Consider the following 20,926-nt stretch of genomic DNA (forward strand, 5'->3'; position numbering starts at 1 on the left):
TGCCAGATTCTTGGCCTTGGTCCAAGGGAGCAATCTTTTCTTTAGTATTTGTGGGATTAGAGATATTTTGTCTCGTTTCCTCTTGTTTCGCCTTGGATCGCCATACCCGATTTATATCTTTCAGTTTTGCCTTTAGTAATGTCTGTTACTGATGCAAACTGAAGTAGCGCCCTAGAATTCTTTCTTGTCTTCTCCTGGACGTTAATTTGTCCTTGAGAAAATTTTTTGTTTTCTTTGCTATTTCTTTCCTTTTTGTTGAGGGAAGAGATAGTCTGTGTGTGATTAGGTTCCATTGCAGTCCTAACCATTGGAAACGTGCTGCTGGAGTAAGACGGGACTTCTTGAGGTTTATTTTGTAAACCTAAGTGTTCCAAAAATTTTATGACTTTGTTTGTCGCCTTTACGCAATCCTCTACATTGCTGGCCCATATCAGCCAATCGTCTAGATAGGCCACTAACTGTATTCCTTGAGTTCTCAGCTCTTGGACTACTGTCTCTGCAGCTTCGTAAAATATCCTGGGCGCTATACTGAGTCCGAATGGCATCACTTTGAATGAGTATGCCCTTCTGCCTAGTTTGAATCCTAGAAAGGGACGAAAATGCCTTGCTATCGGAACATGATAGTAAGCGTTCTGTAAGATCTATAGAGGTGGTGACGGCCCCACGGGGAAGTAAGGTCCGCACCTGCGAGATAATCAACATGTGGAACTTGTCGCATCGAATGTAAGTATTCAGATGTGACAAATCTAGAATCACCCTTCTTTGTTCTGAGTCTTTCTTTGGCACGCTGAACAAGCGTCCTTGAAATTTCAAAGATTCTTACTTCTTTTATTGCAATTCTTTTGCAAAAAGATCTTTGGTGTCATAGGTCTAGTTCTGTCCGATGGATCTTGATTGAAAACTGGTTAGTGGAGGGGGCCCCTTTTATCCAACTCCACCCCAGACCCTTGGATACTATGCTGGAAGCCCACTTGCTGAACCTCACCGGCTCCGAAATTTGTATAGTCTTCCCCCTACCTGAGATGTCTCAATGGTTTGAAGAGGGTCTGTTTCCTCGTCTACTCCTGTATCCTCTGCCTCTTGTTGAAGTCCTTCCACCTCTATTATGAAAGTTACCCTCTGGCTCTACTACCTCTGGCGTACCTATTGAACCCATGGACACTCCTTGTGTCTCAAAGGAGGGGTTTAAAAGCCGAGAAGGAGGAGCTTGATGTTGAGGAGGCTGAGTCATCCAAACGTATTGTTGTTGTTGGGTTGGGATTTAGACGTAGACGGCTGAGTCCCTTGAGGTACAGGAATCGTCGTCTGAACGACAGCTTGGGGTTGTGGAGTCTGGTATGATTGGAAGTTCCTAAACCTCTCCTGCCTCTTGTTCTGATTTACCTGATTGTTCATATTTTCCGTTTTGGCAAATCAGGCCCCAACGAACTTTGAGACTTTGATGACCCTAGCAGCCTCACCTAAGACACTGTTAACAATGTCTTCCGGGAATAAGTCTGGGCCCCAAATTGAGGCTTTAATCAGTTTATTTGGCTCATGCCTTATTGTAGCTTCTGAAAGCACATGCTTTCTGCAATTACGGCGTGCTACAGCAAAGTCATAGGCATCACTTTGAAGTGTGAGGAGAGAGACTTGGTAAGGATCTTGAACAATGACTCGTTCTTGGTATACCAGCGAAGCCATTTCTGCCATTGTAGCGGAGTTGATTGATCTACTTAACCGAGTACGTGCCTCATACTCGATTCTGACCAAGGATTCTGGGAGTCTCGGAGTTTGTCACTGAACTGTGTAGAGGCACAGTCAATGTTCAGTTTCCCTGTGGTGAAAGTTGCTGGGGCGTCAACCCAGCATTCATGATCTCCTGGAAAAAGTAGAGAAGTCAACTCCGTCTCTCTTAGTTGTGGCATGGGCTTGTCCTCCATAGCCGCCTGAAGAGCCAGATCAACTACTTTTGTAGTACAAGGTTTCGGTGTTTGACCTTCTACTACAAACATTGTGTAAGAACTCTTATGGGGGGACAACATTGTGTTCACACACTCCCATTCGTTCAATGTCCGGACCCATGCGGACTGAGCCTGTTCCTTAGGATAGATCATCGTCTCCTTAGAATCTTATCTAGTCTTACTAGCGCTTCCTCTGTCAGTCGAGCATATCCTGGGAAGGGAAACTGCAATCCCGGCGGGTAGAATTCAAAGTCCTCTACGGCCGAGTTCCACATCCTTCTATGGTTAACATGCCATCCACGAATGGTGCATGTAAAGCCAATCGCCACGGATTGCTCTTTACGAAGCCGGAAGTTTGGAAGCGTCTGGCAACACAAACTGTTGTTGTTGGCAGTCCGGTTCTCAGGAGATTTTCTAACATGTTCTCCTGGTTTTGCAGTCTCTGAGCAAAAGTGTCCATAGACTGCAACCGATCCGAGATGGTTCCAATCTGAGATTGGACCATACTTCCCATCTTCTCCATTAAAAAGATTAGAGAAGGCAACCGATCAAAGGAAGGTTCTGAAGCCTTAGATTTGGAGCTCCTTGATCTCGACCCGTGATGTAGGGGAGTAGCTGCTACCGGAATCTCCGAAGACTTAGATGCATTTAATGACTTGGTAAGTCTCGGTAACCTAGATGGTTTTTACTTGGCTTAGATAAGGCCTTCCTCAAGTGTTTGACTTTTGGTATTACTGAGCTGGTTTGTCCCCAACCAGGGTCTTTGCAGTAAACCCTTGAAAAGAAGCATGAGAAGATGTTAAAGATGGTGCAGGGCTAAGAACAGGAATCTTAGACCGCACACTACTTGCCCCACTTACCTCCCTACCTTGATCGCTGGCATCCAGAACCATTGGTTCTATGTCAAGGCTGATGGCCGCCACGTCTTCTAACACTTCTTCCCTAGTCCCTCAAGATCTTCAGGCAAGGACTGCGTGTCTTCCCTTATCTTGGCAATAATGGGTGCAGCCACTTCCTTGGGAACTGCCGCTGACATCTTGGCATTTGGGTAGAAAGGAGGGTGCATAACTCCTCTGATAGGATATAAGGTTTCTTAGCCTTAACGTTACGGCCAAATCCGCCAACCCAGATCTTGAGGGTCGAAAGAGATGTGTTCTTGACAGCCTGTGGGGTCTGAAAAATAAGTACTAATTAGGATTATCACTTTCTTAAAACTAAAGAGAATAATTTGGTTCACTTCTTAAACATCATACTCATAATAGTTAATGAAATATCTAAGTGCGTACTCACCGGTCCGAGGTTATATCGGCAAAAAGCCCATAACAGATCTCACACGCATCCGGATGCCAGACGATGAGGTCATCGACCTGTACGGCGCAGGGGTGCATGGGACCTGCAAAACATCATGTCCGCACCTTTGCTGAAGGACAGCTGCGCAAGCTGTCATCTGACAACGCACCACCTGTAAGGTAAATTGATACATAAGTATTCAATTTGTATATATAAACTACCGGAAGCCCCGGATTATTTATCGTAATCTTAAATTATAACATATATAGTAAAAATAGACTCTGTATACTAAATCTTAACATATACAGCTCGGTCATTTAGTCTATGAATCTTTTTATTCTGTTGAAAATTATGGCGGATCTAACTTCGTATTTATCCGCCTGCTCCGGGAAACTAAATCCCACTTAAGGAAAAAATATTCTCCAATGATTGTATCGCTACCAAGGTAGACGTATATACTGTACCAAAAGGTGTTGAGCGGCGGATATCGGTTACGTATTCTGTCCGCCTGCTCCGAAATTTCGTGCATAGTAAACAATAGAATATAAGATTTTGTAGGCTACGTCTGTACGCCTCTTCCGGGATCGACCGACAAAATTCTATTTGTGTGTAATCTACGATATCAGAAACAGGGTGAGATACCTGAATCTGATCAATACACTAAAATATAGTGTGTAGAACTATTCCGGTTGTAACGGAATCAAAATAATGCAGGCGGAAACCCGAAAGGGGAGACTGAGTGTACGCATAAGTTGCCTCTATCCGGTGCGTTCGGAAGCCAATCGAAACCAGCTAGAAAAAGCGTCCACTGTCCTAACTCATGGTATGACCATATCGCTACATATTCCGTCGCTCCCGATATAGACTATAACTAAAGCCTAAAAGTAACCTGAATCGTGTGATAAAAGGTATCTCCCCGAAGGTGGTACTAGGCGGGAGCGGCAGAGCGAACTGGTTCGTCGCGGTCAAGTGGACCATATGACCAGTCAGGTGGGACAACCCTACCGATGATAAAGATCCAATTGAACCAGAGATATGTAGCTTACAAAACTAAATGACCAAAATTAAAGTGAATAATAGATAATTAGGTAATAATGGCACACAACGAATACAACATAATATTAAGCTAGACAAAAATTAAGCCGAGCGAGAATAGCCTAGGTCTCCAACATCGGGTGTGAGATACCGATATGGTCAGGTAGGCTATATCACTCTTAATAATACTCTACGAAATCGGGTGGTTGCCGATTTAAGATGCAAAGATAAATTACGCTCAAAAGTTGTAAACCAAGGGAAACTCCCTAAAGTAGGATATGACTCGAACATGTAATGCTGGCGGACCGTAGCCCAGTGTATGCCAAATCACTAAATATCTAAAACCCACGTAAACATCGTATAAAAATTATCAAAATATTAAAAGTGCATTTATTTCCATATGTCTAGGACAAAAATGATTGCCATTAGTATGAGGAACTAATGGTCAATCAACATGTAAACAAAGCTCCGTGAAGTAGCGACATCAAAATGGCCGACTGGGTCGGATATCTACTATCCTTGATCAAGATCATATTCTCGTAGGAAATACCTATGATAAAGAGAACGCAACTTCAGTGCATAGCACAATCAATAGTAGTACTCAACTTAGTAGTGGAAGCTTCTAGGAGGTCCGACATTATGAAATCAAGCACAAAAAATCAACAAACAAAAACGAAAAAAAAAACAGTAGTACTTCGTACGATGCTATTGAAAGGAATGTTTAGGTACGCATGGGTGGTAGAGGGGTGGCGGGCAGTAGTGGGATGTAGAACGGCACCTCGTAGTAACGGGGGATGTTGGGAGAGGAGATAACTAATTGGTAAGAGACCTCTGAGAGTGGTTTTTCAACGCCACCAGTTACTATACCGACACCCTATATGGGTGAGCGAGCTAGGCATATGCCCCGGCATTCATGCAACTTTTTTCTCTGGTATATATAGCAGTTTTATTACCTTAGAAATGATGCTATAAGGAGACATTTCACGGAGCGGCACAGGTTGAGCCCAGAAATTATATTTTTACAATAAAATTAAGTTTTGTATATACAGGCAGTCGCTGGTTATCGTCAAGCTTGGTTATTGGCGATTGTCTAGCGCCATAAACAGCGGCAATTTATGGTGCCATAACATGTAGTTTGTGATATCAGTCCATAATGGCGCCACAAAAAATAGTTAAGGTGCCATAACACACCTAACAGAGGTGCCATTAACCAGTTATTGATGCCATTAACCTATTATTGATGCCATTGACTAGTTATTGGCGCCATAATCGCTGAGTTTTGGTTAACGTCGGTTTTCACTTATCAGCTCCCCACCGAGAACGGAACCTCCCCAATAACCAGGGACTGCCTGAACTTACCCAGTAATTACAGAGCTATAGTTGGTACATAACAGGAGCCTAAATTCAAATTTCGTGGGTACCACTTCGATTGCTCAGTGTAGGTACTACATATACAGTGATTACCTGTAACAGCAATATATTAGGAACAACTTAGCTAATCACCTTATTCTGTTTTATGCATAATGTCCATCAGAGGGGATGAGGGAGGGCTCTGATCATGTAACTACTGGGTAAGTAGTATATACAAAAATGATATTGTAATGATACAATTAAGTTTGTTCATACTTACCTGGCAGATATATATATAGCTGATAATTCCGACGACCGACAGAATTTAAAATTTACGACACACCGTAGTGGGAGTCAGGTGGTTAGTACCCATTCCCCGTCGGCTGGGAGCAGATATCAGGAAACCATTCCCATTTTCTATTCATAATTTTTATTTCCACTGTCTCCTGAGGGGAGGTGGGTGGGTAATTAATTATATATATCTGCCAGGTAAGTATGAACAAACTTAATTGTATCATTACAATATCATTTTGTTCATGCAACTTACCTGTCAGATATATATATAGCTGAATCCCACCTTTGTGGTGGAGAGACAGAATAGAGGATTTAGGAAACACATATATGCAGATATTTGATATCTTGGTTCCTTACCTATTAGCATAGCTGGCTTCGTGATTATTCTGCCACGTAAGTCTGCTTGTGCTACTATTAGTTCCAGCAACGGTAGAGACCTATGTAGCTGGTGCACTCCAGATGATCTGTCAACAGGGCGAGACCACGACGTGACTAGACCATGAACCATACTAATGAGGGCAACGAGGCAAAAATACAACCACCTGGCTTAGTTTACCAAAGGTAATCCCACTTAACTAAGCTAATGGAAGGGAGACCCGCCCCAGGCGGTCACCCCGCAACTAAAACACAAGTTAAAAACCCCCCTAATCCCTAAAGGATAGGATGAGTGTTACCTCCTGCCCCCAAAAACAGTGTCTGCAGCAATGTATGGTCCGAGGGAGAAGCAATTTTCGTATGTCACTTTCACCTCCCGCAGGTAGTGTGAAGCGAAACACCGAATTGCTTCTCCAAAATGTGGCATTCAAATTAATATCTTTGAGTGCCATATTTTTGTGAAAAGCTACCGAAGTAGCAATAGCTCTCACCTCGTGAGCTTTTCACTTTCAGAAGCTTCAAATCACTATCACTGCACTTATCATGAGCTTCTTTAATCGTACTTCTTATGAAGAACTCCAGTGGCGTTTCTTCGACATAGGAAGATCAGGCTTCCTCACTGAACACCACAACTTATCAGACGCAACAACCTCTGCAAGCTTTATTCTCTGCAGTAGAACTTTAGAGCCCTGACAGGACACAGGAATCTCTCACGTTCTTTCCCATACATTTCTGACAACCCTTTGATTTCAAAGGTCCTCGGCCACGGGTTGGAAGGATTCTCGTTCTTTGCTAAGACGCAGGACTTAAAGACAAATCGCATTATTGTCCGAAACCCAATCTGCTTGCTAATGGCCTGGATTTCGCTAACCCAGATCGTTTTCTTTGTCAGATCCTAGAGAAACTGAATGAAGCGGTTCGAAGTGACTTGACATCAAGAACTTGAGCACCACATCCAAGTTCCACGAGGGTACTTTAGGCTGTATGACCTTCTTAGTCTCGAAAGATCTAATGAGATCATGAAGGTCTCTATTATTAGTCAAATCGAGTCCTCTGTGCCTGAAGACTACAGAAAGCACGCTCCTGTAGCCTTTAATAGTTGAACAGCTAACTTCACTTCCTCTCTCAGATAAAGAAGGAAGTCAGCTATCTGGCTCACAGAGGTTGTGGTGGAGGAATGCCCTTCTTCCTGCACCAGGATCTGAAGACAGCCCACTTCGATTGGTACGAGTGATTGAGGAGGGCTCCTTTGCGGTGGCAATCGCCTTCGCCACAGGTCTTGAAAAACCCCTCTCTCTGGCCAACTTCTTGATAGTCTGAACGCAGTCAGACTCAGAGCGGGGAGGTTTTTGTGTGGTACCTCTCGAAGTGGGGCTGTCTGAGTAGTATCTTTCCTTACGGGCAGAGTCCCTCGGAAAGTCTACCCAAGAAGGACATCACCTCTGTGAACCAGTCGGCTGCTGGCCAGAAGGGGGCGAGGAGTGTCATCCTCGCTCCTTCCGATTCCGCGAACTTCCTCATCACTTCCCCGAGGATCTGAGCGGGGGAAAAGCGTATAGGTCTAGACCCGACCAACTCCAAAGTAGGGCGTCTACTGCGACTGCTCCCGGGTCCAGAACTGGGGAGCAATACAGCTGAAGTCTTTTCGTCCTGGAAGTTGCAAAGACATCCACCTGCGGACCAACCCCACAGGTTCCACAGCGACTGGCAAACCTCCCGGTGAAGGGTCCACTTCTGTCGGCAGAAGCTGTCCTCGTCGACTGAGAAGGTCCGCTTGAATATTCTGTACTCCAACACGAACCTTGTCAGGATAGTGACGTCTTGCGCTTTCGCCCATAACAGGAGTTCCTTTGCGATGGCAAACAGAGAAGGCGAGTGAGTTCCCCCTTGATTTCTTAGGTATGCCAGTGCTGTGGTGTTGTCCGAGTTGATCTGAATGACTTTGCCGGAGATTTCCTCCTGGAAGAACCTGAGCGCCAGGTAAATCACTGATAGCTCTTTCAGATTGATGTGCCAGGACACCTGTTCCCCTCTCCAGGTGCCTGACACTTCTTTCCCTCCTAGTGTTGCTCCCCAACCCGTGGACGACGCGTCGGAAAACAACACTAGGTCTGGGGTTTCCGAAGTTTGAGAGAGAGCCCTTCTGCGAGCTTCCGTGGATCTGACCACCAACTTAGGTGATCCTTCACCTCTCTCGTTAAGCACAAGATCGCCTCCAGATCTTGTTTTGTTCTTCCAATTGTTGGCTAGGAAGAATTGAAGAGGTCTGAGGTGCAACCTTCCCAGAGAAACAAACTTCTCCAGTGAGGAAATGGTCCCCAGCAGACTCATCCATTCCCTCACCGAGCATGTTTCCTTCCCCAGAAAGGTCGCCACTTTTTCCAAGCATTGAAGTTGTCGCCCCTGGGACTTGGAAAAGCCCGAAAAGCACTGAGTCCATCTGAATCCCCAGTATAGACTAAGGATTGAGAAGGAGTCAAATGTGACTTTTCGAGGTTTACCAGAAGCCCCAGGGACTTCGCTAATGACATGGTCGTGTGCAGGTCCTCCAGACACCGGTCTCGCGATGAAGCTCGAATAAGCCAGTCGTCTAGGTAGAGAGAGATCCTTATATTCTCCAGATGAAGCCGCCTTGCCACGTTCTTCATCAGAATGGTGAAAACACCATCGGCGCTGTGGTCAGACCGAAGCAAAGTGCCCTGAATTGGAATACCTTCCCCTTCAGGACAAATCGCAAGTATTTCCTTGATTGGGGATGGATGGGGACGTGAAAATACGCGTCCTGGAGGTTCTATGAGACCACCAATCCCCCGGTCTTAAAGCTGACAGCACAGATTGAGGTGTCTCCATCTTGAATTTTTTCTTTGTGACGAAGAGGTTTAGCTGCTGACATCGAGGACGGGGTCGTCCCACCCCCCCGACTGTTTCGGCACTAGGAACAGACGGTTGTAAAAGCCTGGAGATTCAGGTCGAAGACCTGTTCCACCACTTGCTTCTTGATCATTTGTTCTAGCAGATCGAAAAGCACTTTCTGTTTCTCTCCTCGATACGAGGGAGACAAATCCTTTGGTGAGGATAGGCGGGGGTGACTTCAAGAACGTAATCCTGTATCCCTTCCTCACAATATCTAAGCGACCAAGGGTCGGCATCTCTCTCTTCCCAGGCTTTCGCGAACAGAAGAAGCCTGGCTCCTACCGGCGTCTGAAGGACTTCCAAACATCACTTCCTACTCTTTGACGGAGCAGGGGTTTTTCCCATCTGGAAGAGCCTCTTCCTCGAGAGGCTGTTTTCGAGGAAGATCCAGCACAAAAGGGCTTCGGTTTCTTGGTAAAAGAAACGCCAGAAGAAGAAGCAGCTGCTGGTCTTCTAGAAGACTGAGCTAGAAGATCTTGCGTTGACTTCTCCTGAAGGCTCAATGCTATGTCCTTAACCAATAGTCTGGGGGAAGAGATGGTCTGAAAACGGAGCGAAGAGCAAGTCCGCCTTTTGCGCTGGAGAGACGATTTGGCTGTGAAGTTACGAAGAGTGCTCTCTTCTTGATAATCCCCGAGCTAAAGTGAGTAGCCAACTCCTCAGAACCATCCCTGACGGCCTTGTCCATACAAGACAGTACACTGGACAGCTCCCCAGACTAATGGTATCAGAACTCCTTGACCTTGCATCCAAAACTCCAAGACACCAGTCGAGAAAGTTGAAGACCTCTAGAGTCCTGAAGAGGGCCTTTTAGATGGAAGTCGAACTCGTTATGAGTCCAAGTGACTTTTGATGAAGACAGAAGGGCTCTTCTGGAAGCGTCCACGATGTTCCCGAAACATCACCCTGAGCAGAGGCTGGTAGTTTAACGCCTACGTCCTCTCTCCCGTCTCGTACCACATGCCCCCATTTACCGCAGAGTCTTGATGGCGGCAAAGCAAAAGAGGACTTGCCTGACGCTTTCCTCTTCTCCATCCAATCGTGGATTTTCCGGAACGCTTGCTTCGTGGAAAGCGACTTCTTCATTTTAACGAACCCCGATGCCTTCGATGCTTTAAAAGAAGAAAATTGAGAAGGGGGAGTACGAGGGGCTTCCGGTTGGAAAGTTTCTCCAAACTCCGACTGTAGAAGACGCGTCAAAACTTTGTAGTCCGATGAGACAGGAGCTGGCTGCTGCTCTTCCTCTGCTTCGACTAAATCATCGCTAACTCCTTCCTCAGAAACTGGAGAAGTTGGAGGTAATCCTGAAGAATATGACGAACAGGTAGGGTTCCCTCTTCCACCTGAACTTGCGTTGGTGAGAACTGGCGTCCACTATGCGCGCGCTTGGCGCTCCGAAGCCACACATTTGGCGCCGACAGGTGCGCGCTCGGCATCTACTAATGCATGCCTGGCGCCCACCGAGCATCCACTCGTGCACGCTTGGCGTCCACTGGCGCGCGCCGAGCGGCCGCCAGCGCGCGCCCGTCGTCCACTGGTGCACGTTTATCAACAACAGGTGCGCGTTTGGCGGCAACGGAAGCGCGCTCAGCGTCCACAGCTCGCTTACGAACATTCGAAAACGTGCGAGCGGGTGAAACCTCATCCTGAGAGCGAGAAACAAACTTCTCACCTCCTCTAGAGAGCTGCTGGGGAGCAGAACGAACTCTAGAGGGAGACTCGAACGAAGATAGAGGCGAGCGAGGTGAAAGAGAAGGTCTTGACTTCTTCACAGAAGCTTCTCGTCCTTCCTACGATGACGCGGAAGAGACTCTCTAGAAGCAAGAGCGTCCTAAGAATTGTTTTGCTGCAGTGACTGAAGCATCCTCTTGGTTGGCGAATCTTCCTGCTCTGGGGAGGGACTGATCCTGTGAGCAGGAGAGCGGCGAGGGGACGCCTCCCTCCTCCTCCCAGGCACGGCCTCCTCCCGAGCTCTAGAGCGACTGTATCGCTCGCACGAATTACCCGAATCCAGGTCCGAAGACTCTCTACGCCTTTTCTGCGGTGGAAAAGCAGCGAACTCACTGTCAGGATAAGATCGCAGTTCCAGAGAACTTGGACGTGAAGCTCACCAACACGCGCCGTCCTTTTTCAGCAGACTGGGAAGCACCGTGAGAACTCCACCCTTTACGTGGGGATGAAGCCTCCGATGACGAAAAACACTCCTTGAGGAGACGTGCACGCGCCACTGGCTCCCTGCAGTCTGGGGATTTTCATCAGTAACTGCCGAAGGCACGCCAGATCGGTGGGGTTCCTTGTAACCCTCCTTAGGCTTTCGACATGCTCCCTCCCCGGGTCCTGGGAGTCAAGCAGAGGTCCAGGCCTAGAGGCGAAACGAGCCGATCTGACGCACCCTCCACTTACACAAGGGGTATCACTGCACTTCTGCACATGCACTTTTGTTTGCTCTCAAGAGCCAACAACTTTCGATTCTAAATTTCGAATCGACTCCAAAATTAACGACAAAGTATTACTCTCTACTGACACTGTTTCAGGGCCCGGAGGCAACACTACGGGTTTACGGGTTTAGAAATAATTAACAGAGGAGGGTTTAACATGGAGAAACATTAATTTATTGCACACCTGAAACACTCCTGGAATGGAAGACCTCCTTAATAACCTCCTCCTTTTCTAGTTTCCTAAGATAGGTCTCATAACGCCTTCCACTCAGAATTTGTTAATCTTTCGCACTCCTTGCAACTGGCTTTCATACACACTTCATGCTCCCTGCAACCCTTACATACCGTATGTGTCTACTGAAGCTTTCAGTAGCCTACCTCTACAATCAGTCCTAGAGCAAAATCTAGCGCTAGCTGTACTAGACCTCTGACATATTATCCAAGAGAAATCCAAACCAAATCAAATCAATCCACTAATACGTGTGCCTAGCCACCGATCCAAGTCAATTAATCCAAAAAGCAACCAAAGGGATACTCAAGTAGCCTTAAAAGTTTCCAAATCCAGACGGAGGTGCTGTAAACAGATGTTCACAACCCACCGCGAACAGAAAAATTATGGATAGAAAATGGGAATGGTTCCTGATACCTCCCGCCTCCCAGCGGCGGGGAATGGGTACTAACCACCACCTGACTCCCACTACGTGTGTCCGTAAGTTTTAAATTCTGGTCGGTCGTCGGAATTAATTTCAGCTATATATAATCTGACCAGGTAAGTTGCATGAACAAACCTGGGATTTTATTGTATAAATATCATTATTGTATATTTGACTTACCCAGTAATTACATAGCTGATTCCAAATTGAAAGGTGGGATTATGGACATATTCTACTCCAAAACATAATTCATTTAATTAATTTGAAATAGAAAAGTTGCTAGCACTGAAAAACAATGCTTCTCGTTTCCTATCAGTTAAGAGAGCTACTACAGATGGATACTGCCTGTGGTTGGTGCTCAACTTAACTCTTAGTGGCGTGGCGGCATAACCAAGGGTTGCCTGCTACTCAAGGGGAACTTTGCAGCTAGGGAAGTGCTCCAACTGCCAGCAAAGCATGGAAGGTGCTACCCTTGCCTTGGGCATAGCACTAAAAAAAAAACAGAAAACACTGATACCTACACTAAAATAAAGTCATGCCCCATCCACTGAGAGTGGTGGGTGCTCCAGGTACATTGTACCCCGTGACTCTCCAAACTCAGCACCTTACTGAAAAGGTGAGAGATAGTAGAACATCCTGTGCTTCCTTCTGCGACGCCTTGCTAGTCACTCAAAATGGTCTGAGGTATTGAAAAAAATTTGACACAAAGATTTCATAAAAAAATATGAAGAAGAGTTCGCTTAAGTTTCTGGTAGGTTGATAAAAAAAAAGGTACAAAGCATATGGCGTCTTAATACTGAGGAAGTAGAGGCTGTTGTGATGTACTTGGCTTCGCTTCAAAGTAGGCAAAAAACACCCCACAACACTGAGTGCCTCAAAATTAGTCCATATAAAATGGAAGACAACACGTATAGTCAGAGGAAGAGACAGGTTCTTGCAATAACTCCCTAGGTTATGGATGGTTGTCTGATTCCTGTTTAGCTCGGGGAAATCCTGAAAAACTCCAACTAGACAGAGAGCTCTCTATACTACTTTCGAGCTGGGAAGCACTACTGGGTGCCTGTAGCAAGTGCTAGAGCCAGACTGTAGCCGGCACTAGACGAGCTAGAGGCTTGGGAGCTGGTTGACACTTGGAGTATGATTTGGCACCAGAGGAGCCGAGTGCCGGGCGAGTTAGGAGCTGGCCGACACTAGGAGCATGAGTTGGCGCCAGAGGAGCTGGGCATCATGCGAGGGGAAATTGAGGGATGTCAGGTGCTCCTGGAAGTCAAGGAAGTCCATAATAATCTAAAGGTGAAAGAACAAATCCAGGTCTTGGAAAGGACCTTGAACTTTCCTGATAAGAGACTGTACTGCTTCTGCCAGTCAATAAAACTCTCTGATCCTACAGAGTAAGTTGCCAAGGAGATGGGAGACTTGAAAGGAATGAAGTAGCATCTTTGAAGAACCTGAACCACTCAGGGTTTTTCCCCCTTATGACTCCATTCCTCCTAAAATAGGTGCAGTCTGGCACCGACAGGAGCGCCAAAGATTGGGACACACTTGGAGGAAGTCTTGGTGGAAGACTTCTTAAAGGTTGGGGAGGGGATCTCTCTTGAGGACATGACTTTCCTCCTCGAAAGGGTTGTTGCAAAGGTGAAATTAAAAATCTTTGAAAGAGCAGCAAAAGTCGCTTGCAGATGCTTTGATGATTGAGCTAGTAAGTTGTGCATCGAATTCTTATGTAAGGCAGACAGAACCTCCTTCACATAGGCTAGAGGGAACAAATGCAACTTACTGAAGGATGAAAACAAGAGGGCCTACTTTTGAGTAACTGCAACCCCTTTAGTAGTGGATGAACACCAAAGTTCTTGCTTTTAAGGGGACCCCCATGGAGCAAAAGGCAGGCTAACTGATCCAAACCATCTCTAACTGCCTTATAGGTGTACAAAAGAAGCTGAAACACAGCCTTTAACCCCTTTGCCACCGGCCTGCTGCATTGCTGCAAATGCTTACATACCGCATGAGACCCCGTCAACCGCAAGTATCAATCATTACTTGCTCCCACTAAATTTTATGTTATTCATATTTTTCCTTTATATTCTAATATGAAAACATTGTGTATACGGACATGAATGTTTTTTACCCATTGTCAAAAAATTATTATATATAGTAAGAATATCGGAAAAAATAGGAATATTTAGTGGAAAAACTAATTGCAGAAGTAGGAACTGTTATAAAGTAGTAGAAATAGTAGTAAGTAGTAGAAATAAATAAAGTAGCAGAAAAAGTAGTAAAGTATTAGTAAAATAGTTAGTGGTAACAGCAGTATAGTTTTTCTTACTGAAACAGTTTATTCCTAGGTTTCATACAGAAACAGCGTATACATCAATGAATGTTTACGGCACTGGTAATAATAATAATAATAATAATAACACAGTAATAATAGTAATAATGTTAAGAAATTCACAATTCCGTGAAAACAAATTGTTTAAAAAATATCTACAATTACGTATATATAAAAATATATTTTTACATAGAAATAAAAACATCACGTAAGCAGGTGAAATCTGGTGTGTAAGCAGGAATCCCATTGTCATCCTCCGTGAATCAGGGGGGGGGGGGGGACTGGGTCTGGGCGCAAGTCACAAGACGGATCAGTTATGAACCGCCAACCTTCATCGACAAGAGGTTCAATGTCTTCCAAACACTCGTTGTCACTGTCAACCTCTAAGAAATTATCACTAATTATCTGATAGATCTGGCAGGTACTCAGACCCTGACTCTGAAACACTATCATCTGACATGATACTGAAAAAAAACATAAAATAACTGCAATCAAAAGGGAAAAAGGTTTAGAATTCAAATATACATGGTTTACAGACAAAATCGTAATCATCCTTCTCAGATAATAGACTGAGGCGCACTGGCATATGTTGGCCAGTAACCCTCCTAATATCCCATATGAAAATGACGTCACGACGTCCATCGGACGTTCATTGGTTAGAATGAATTGTGGGTGGAGCTTCAACACCTCTCCCTGTGAGAGTCAAGTTTGACTCATTGGGCTGGTAAAACTCCTTTCTTTAATAATAACCTCTCTCGTACACAATACTGTGTCTGGAAACCATCCAAGGTGAAAAAAAAACGCTTTGCTTTTTGAGGAGGGTTGAAAGACGTACACATGTACGTCGCGGTCTTATATTACAGTACCGCAAAAGACGTACACGTGTACATCCCAGTGCTGAAGGGGTTAAAACTCTTGAACAAGGTGGTTAGGCAGTAACTACCATCCAAGGCAGTAACTAATGGCCAATAGGGGAGGAGACCCGCCTGTCTGGATGTAAACATTCCAGTTTGCCTTTTAGTCCAGGTTCAGATAGAGGGGTGGCATGAAGTGGGCCTAATATGTAAAGGATCTCAGGTTTGTACAGTTGTTAGGATGCTTTTAAAAATTGTGATTTGTTCCTATACACTATACAAACTCTTGGTCCTCTACAATAGTAAGACTCATTGGATGGAGGGAGGAACCTAGTGTGACATTAAAAATACCCAAAGGGTACGATGTGTGAAAAGAGGTTGAATACCCCTGATCTACATCATTAGTTAACTAGTGTATTGCATAAATGGGTTAGCCTGGTCAGTGCATGTACTTCTTGCTAGGCCACACTTTCAAGTTTTGTGAATTTCCTCCATAGCGCTGCTTTTGTTTCTGGTTTTCCCTCACCCAAGAACTCTGGCTCATAACTGGGGTCCCAAATAACTGCTCAATAGGCCTATGGGAGGGGGGCCACAATGACAAATGGTTTGCAACGAGTGATGGGAAAACGTATTATGGTACAGACACAGAAGAGTTGCACAAGTTAGTAGTAGGGTAAAATACCATAGCGCGACCACCTTACAGAAAATCTGAAATGATGGCCTTAATTTGTGACTTGGAAGAAAAACCTGACTGAGGGGAAAATAGAGGTCTTGAGGTGTTGCTTCCATGAATGCTGGCTTTTGACCAAAGTCTATCCTGGGTTACAGAGCGTGTTAAAGTACTTTTTTGGGATGGTGGCCGCGCTAGCGTAGAGGCCAGGTGAGTTGCATAAGGTAGTAGTATATGTATTTCCATGCGTTGTTATCACCTTAAAAGCAGATCACGGGCATTGGCTTGGTTGTTTAGCCTAGGTATACGGGAATAGGTAGCTACTATACCTATCCTAGGTAATTCTGGGCAATACCTCCGCACGGACTGCAAGGAACAGTCCCGCGAATACGACAGCCTCTAGGGATTGGGGACATCCAATGTATTTCGCCATGTTAAGTAGTACTGTCCCCTGGGGCTTATACGTAATTACAGTCGCGGCCCCCCAAAAAATTACGGCAAATTCTTAAGAAGGAACCCAAATACTACGCTATATACGGGAAACTGTAATTTCCAAAGAAATACCCGACGCTGCGTTATTACCTAGGCTAGAACTACCATATCCCTCCTAACCTAACCTTGCAGAGGTGGTTGGGGGGGAGGGGGCTTTGCTAACCCAAGAGGGTATTTTCACCAGTCTTTTCGTATTGTATGGCGATGTGGAATAAGATTTTTTTTTTAGTAAATATGAGTTTTGTAAAGTAAATTCGGTACTGAATCGGTCCCTATGTACTTAGCGTACCTAGCTACCTCCTACCATAAGCTAGGCCCGAGCAAATTCTCAAAAAATTAACTCGAAATTAATATATCTACAGAAAAAAATACTGGGTTTTGGTTATAAAAGAGGAAGGAGAGGAATCATACTCACTGCCATCGCATTTATAGCTTAGCTTAAAAGTCCATCGAAGCCAAGGGTCATTTTGCGTTTGAAAATTAGGATGGTTCCTAAACGCCGAAGCAGGGCTGCCAGATTTTCATGACCAACTTATCGTACAGACGGTTTAAAATTATCGTTTTTTTCTCCAACAAAATTATCGCAAAAATATATCGTATGCATGTGAAAAATTATCGTATCTTTTTATCATTATACTATGCTCTACAGTAATCAACAACATTTCTTGGTATCAAAATAAATACATGAATATCTTTATACAAACTCTACTGTCTCATTATAAAAAACATGTGAAATTTTACAGAGAATAAATATATGAACTGAAACCCTACATCATACATTGTGCATAGCAAAACAATAAACCAAATTAAAGAATGTTCTTTACCAAAATTATAGTTGTTTTTTTTTTTTTTTTTTTTTTTAAAGTTTTTACTATAGGCTGCATTATCATACAGCCGTGAACTTGGTTTTTTTTTTTAAATTTTTTAAACGTCTAAGTAGGTGGCCATTTCTAAATTTCCAAAAAGGAGGACACCTCACATGTTTGTATATATATATATATATATATATTATATATATATATATATATTATATATATATATAGATATATATATATATATAGAGAGAGAGAGAGAGAGAGAGAGAGAGAGAGAGAGAGAGAGAGAGAGAGAGAGAGAGAGAGAGAGAGAGAGAGAGAGAGCTGCATAGATACAGTAACTTTTACTGCTAACAAAAAAAAAAATTGATTTTACTGAAATTCCTGTACTACATATAAAACCCATTTGTGTTCTCAGCTTGATTGCCTAGAGGTTTATTCTTTGTCATTTCCAACGCAATCTGAGGGCTAGCTGGGGAAAACAAGCTTATTTTTCAGTTGAAATTTAGCTTGTCAAAGCTGGATTTAATATTACTACCATAGTAAAAACCGTTTTCTATCTGCCATCAAGACTGATGCAAAATTGCGAATGGATTTAATACAGTGGCCGATGGAATATAATCTCGCATCCCAAGAAAGGGGGGCGGGGGGAAATCTACGTCCTCCTTAAGGTTACGGAGAATGGAGGACAAAGGGTTCAAAAGGAGGATCCCTGGTCACCCTACGTCTAAGCATGTCTTTGGATGGCGTAAACATAACACAGGACTTCCTGGTTTTTCATACACTCAGAGGCCAATAGCACCATTAACAGTTTGTGTATTTAAACTATTTCGTATTTTTTTTCTTAAAATTAATGATCTTACTGAACAATCTCGCAGTCAGGATTCGAGAGGGAGAGACTGACCGTACACAACAAAATTATCCCCACTCAGATCATTTGGATCGGATGTTTACAATATCAGCATAATTGCCTCGTTCCACGGAGAGAGAGAGAGAGAGAGAGAGAGAGAGAGAGAGAGAGAGAGAGAGAGAGAGAGAGAGAGAGAGAGAGAGAGAATATGGTCTCATGTATCTCTTAAAAGGGGTCAGCGATAAGATGACCTCCCGGCTATTGGTAATTGAGTAGAGGGGGAAGAAAATACACACGGTACCAATACAATTAACCTATCTATCTCAATAATCTCAAAACACAATTATCTACATATCCTAAGGGAAATTGTCACTTTACATTTTCATAATTTTCAATTAGAAACATTTAATCTTGAAAAAAATGCTTTTTAATCATCTGAAAATAAACAAATGCCAGAATTATCGTATAAAATGTACGATAGTTGGATCTGGTATCGTACATCGTACAGAGGCTGTTTAATCGTACAATGTACGATAATTATCGTACGAATGGCAGCCCTGCGCCGAAGGTTTACTTCACAGTCACAGTTCTGAGCACACTGCTCGATATCAAAAAGGATTTCCTAGTTTTCCTTTTTTTAAACTTTGCTCTTATTATTTCGCTTTATTACTCCTTCTTTCATATTATACTGATTCCAATTCTTATTTACCGTTTCTTCCCCCTACGAAATTTTTATTATATTTACGTCAGCTTTCCAATCCCTGCTGATTCTTCTTTAGGATTTCAGTAATGTGAGTTTTGTATCTACACAGAGACCATTGCCATTACTGTAAGCTCTCAGGAATAGGTACTTGAAATTGTTTTTAGTGAAGACAGCGCAATAAATGTAGCTACCTTTACATTCTCATGCCATTTTCCAATTGCCTTATGAAAATGAGTTACTATTATGCTTGGTTTACTCACCAAAACTTAGTGTTACCGATTCACTAAACTTAATATTTTAAATTATGACGTTAGTAGTATTTTTTTTTTACCTCCATTTCACTTTTGATGATACGTGCTGAGTTAGTACTATCATGTCTTTAACTTTAACAACCAGTGCTTCTCCCATTCCTTACTAAGGTCTTTTCAGTATACTCATTAATTTGCCTCTATTTCCTTTTTCAAAGTTTTTTTTTCCATAGTAGTAATTCCTTCTATTGCTGTATTGTCACAATGTCCTCTGTTGCATTGTCCATAGAAAGCGCTTACTTGATTTACTACTACTTCTTTTATTAATCTCCTCTCCTATTAATACATTGTGGAATATTATATAATAAGAAATCTTAGGACTCATATGTCTCACACTCTATTCTGTAGGCCACGATAAGATAACAGCAAAAAGGATATTCGGTATTTCATGAAAACGAAAATTAAACCACTTGGACAAGGACATCATAATGGTCAGTTAATTGATCTCCAATTCACTACTAAAAACTTTGTGTATTATTACGTCTTTGACAGTTTTACAAACACATATTAGATGGACCTCTTGGTATAAATACCACCTTTTCTGTAAACTTTTCTCATTCATCTACCTGAAGAGGGAGACAGCTGTCTCTGAAATATAGTACTTTTCTCTCTGTATTGGTGTTTTTTTTTTTTATGGGCTTCCTTTTATTATATGGAATTCTGTTGTTACAGAACATTTTTACCAGTATTTTCAGCCCATTATGGAATTTAACCGCCTTTCCAAGATTCTTCACTCACTGCCAGACATCAAGCCAGTTTTTCGCAAGTTTGAGAAAGAACTGATCAGATTACACCGGCTGAAAAATAAAAATCAAAAACTTTTTAGAAGAATGCCTCAAAGAACAAGTACTACCAAAAATGTACGGATTCGGGAGATGAACTCTGCATCGGACCCCTTCCCTCTATCGCACAAGATTTTTCCTGGAGAAAGAATCACCAATACGAAAACGAACTCTCGTACTACGCATGATATATGGAACTCAGTCTAATCTTCGCCTCCTCACCACGGACCACATATACAGGGTATCTGATTTCATTCTGTTCCGACATTGCTGCTATAATAGCGTGACTCCATTCCAACAGACTTTTACGCAAGTTAATACCTAATAGACAATAGCGCATGGAATAATCTTGAGCAACAAGACAAAGTTTTAAACTTATCCAACACCCCCCTTACTGTAAATCAACATTTAGTTTTAAATTTAGGCTTATCCTTTGCCCTTATGCCAGACCGCAAAAACAATCTAGACTTCATAGTGGCTTTTGATAAATTCATATCTGACAAAAACTACAGCCGTGAAGAGATATGTTTAAAAGGAGTGTTACTAAATGCTTTAACTGACCTACTTAAGAAATATCCTGTTCCCCGCAGATTCATGATAGCCATCCACTCACTAAAAAAAAGTTAGATGTTATAATAAGTAGATCCGACAAGGATGCATGAGGTATACCTGAATGGTGTGAAGATTCCAGAAGAATATTCTGTAAGAATATCTGTTCAGTCTATGCAAGGATGAAAGGTGAAGAGATGACTAAACACTAAAGGAGCACGGCATTACTCGGTGTATACTAGGGAAAGTGTATGACAGAATTTTGATAAAGAAAGTAAGACATTTG

At 43.3% G+C, this 20,926-nt stretch overlaps 1 protein-coding gene across 2 annotated transcripts in view; it reads right to left on the reverse strand.

Moving 5' to 3' along the window:
• The window catches only part of LOC135212150 (zinc finger protein 62 homolog), an 84,959-nt gene that overhangs the window by 52,435 nt on the left and 11,598 nt on the right, over positions 1-20,926 (reverse strand). Inside the window, exon 1 of one of the 2 annotated variants that reach the window (XM_064245566.1) lies at positions 17,049-17,135. The exons of the other annotated variant lie outside the window; for it this stretch is intronic. The gene's annotated coding sequence lies outside the window, so the exon portion shown is untranslated. Of the gene's footprint in view, positions 1-17,048; positions 17,136-20,926 lie in introns of those variants that run through there. 2 annotated transcript variants of the gene reach the window in all.

This window comes from Macrobrachium nipponense, chromosome 40, assembly GCF_015104395.2.
Source record: "Macrobrachium nipponense isolate FS-2020 chromosome 40, ASM1510439v2, whole genome shotgun sequence".
Lineage (NCBI taxonomy): Eukaryota > Metazoa > Arthropoda > Malacostraca > Decapoda > Palaemonidae > Macrobrachium > Macrobrachium nipponense.